The following is a 2,517-nucleotide window of genomic DNA, read 5'->3' as shown; positions in this document are numbered from 1 at the left end:
TCAGGGACAGCCCTCCCCATTCACACCCTCAGGGATAGCCCTCCCCATTCACACCTCAGGAACAGCCCTCCCCATTCACACCCTCAGGGATAGTCCTCCCTATTCACACCCTCAAGGACAGCCCTCCCCATTCACACCCTCAGGGACAGCCCTCCCCATTCACACCCTCAGGACCAGCCCTCCCCTTTCACACCCTCAGGGATAGCCCTCCCCATTCACACCCTTAGGGACAGCCCTCCCCATTCACACCCTCAGGAACAGCCCTCCCCATTCACACCCTCAGGGACAGCCCTCCCCATTCACACCCTCAGGGACAGCCCTCCCCATTCACACCCTTAGGACCAGCCCTCCCCATTCACACTCTCAGGGATAGCCCTCCCCATTCACACCCTCAGGATCAGCCCTCCCCATTCACAGCTTCAGGGATAGCCCGCCCCATTCACACTCTCAGGGATAGCCCTTCCCATTCACATCCTCAGGATAGCCCTTCCCATTCACACCGTCAGGACCAGCCCTCCCCATTCACACCCTCAGGACCAGCCCTCCCCATTCACACTGTCAGTGACAGCCCTCCCCATTCACACCCTCAGGGAGAGCCCTCCCCATTCACACCCTCAGGAACAGCACTCCCCATTCACACCCTCAGGGATAGCCCTCCCCATTCACACCCTCAGGGACAGGCCTCCCCATTCACACCCTCCCCATTCACACCCTCAGGACCAGCCCTCCCCATTCACACTGTCAGTGACAGCCCTCCCCATTCACACCCTCAGTGACAGCCCTCCCCATTCCAACCCTCTGGACCAGCCCTCCCCATTCACACCCTCGGGGACAGCCCTCCCCATTCACACTCTCAGGACCAGCCCTCCCCATTTACACTTTCAGGACCAGCCCTCCCCATTCACACCCTCAGGGATAGCCCTCCCCATTCACACCCTCCCCATTAACACCCTCAGGGGCAGCCCTGCCCATTCACACCCTCAGGACCAGTCCTCCCCATTCACACCCTCAGGGGCAGCCCTCCCCATTCACACCCTCCCCATTCACACCCTCAGGGATAGCCCTCCCCATTCACACCCTCAGGGACAGCCCTCCCCATTCACACCCTCAGGAGCAGCCCTCCCCATTCACACCCTCAGGACCAGCCCTCCCCATTCACACCCTCCCCGTTGACACCCTCTGGGATAGCCCTCCCCATTCACACCCTCAGGGACAGCCCTCCCCATTCACACCCTCAGGGATAGCCCTCCCCATTGACACCCTCTGGGATAGCCCTCCCCATTCACACCCTCAGGGACAGCCCACCCCATTCACACCCTCAGGACCAGCCCTCTCCATTCACACCCTCAGAGACAGCCCTCCACATTCACGCCCTCAGGGACAGCACTCCCCATCACACCCTCAGGACCATCCCTCCCCATTCACACCCTCAGGGACAGCCCTCCCCATTCACACCCTCAGTGACAGCCCTCCCCATTCACACCCTCAGGGAAAACCCTCCCCATTCACAACCTGAGGGGCAGCCCTCCCCATTCACACCCTCAGGGATAGCCGTCCGCATTCACACCCTCAGGGACAGTCCTCCCCATTCACACCCTCTGGGATAGCCCTCCCCATTCACACCCTCAGGACCAGCCCTCCCCATTCACACCCTCGGGAACAGCCCTCCCAGGAGCTCAGCCCCGAATCAACATCCACAAACAGGGAAGCCATTCGGCCCATCGCACCGCCTTCGTTTTTCTCTTCAGATCGCTATTTATTGACTCTCGGGGGCGGGGTGGCGGGTGTGGTGGGGGGAGGTCTCCAGTTTTACCAGGACCGCCCTCCCGCTGTCTGTGAGCAACCTCCCGGTATCAGGCCTGAAAACAAACCCCCATCATGCGATCGCTCAGTGTGTGGGTTTAATTTGCAGCGTCCTGAGTGGACTCTTGCGATATCATTTCCGACCTGTCTGCTCGCGGTCCCTCTTGCCCAGTTCGGCCCAAGGCGACACTTTCTTTCGGTCGGTTATTGGCCGAACGGATGGCGAAGCGATTTGGAAGGTTTGAAGGAACAAGACAGAGATGGCCAAAGCGTGGCAGTGCGGATCTCCACATGGGTTCAGTGTAAGGTAAAGGGCACCGTGCAGAACCAGGAGCAGGGTAGTTCCGGAATGACCCTACTTTTTTTTACCAGTCCATAAGACCGTGGCTGAAAGTTTAGATTAATTCAATTTTCCCAGCAAATCTCCCAATCCTTTGTTCCTCTTAGCATCCGGAATCTATCAATCCCAGTCTTGAACAAAGCAACTGACATGCACAGCCCTTTAGACTGAGGGAGTGTCAGATTCACAACCCTTTCAGTGAAGAAATCTCTCATCTACAGTGTCCTGCATCTCTGATCTCTACTTCCCGACTCTCTGAACAAGTGAAACGGCCCCTCAGCATTTCCCTTCTCCAGCTCTCTAAATCCTTTTACGGCTGCTGTCTCCCAACGATGGTAAATGCTGAGTGCTGCAGATTTGCACTAGAGCCCCAA

This window comes from Chiloscyllium plagiosum, chromosome 5 (genome assembly GCF_004010195.1).
Source record: "Chiloscyllium plagiosum isolate BGI_BamShark_2017 chromosome 5, ASM401019v2, whole genome shotgun sequence".
NCBI classification, from domain to species: domain Eukaryota; kingdom Metazoa; phylum Chordata; class Chondrichthyes; order Orectolobiformes; family Hemiscylliidae; genus Chiloscyllium; species Chiloscyllium plagiosum.
The sequence above is the reverse complement of the archived record's forward strand: the minus strand, read 5'-3'. Positions refer to the sequence as shown.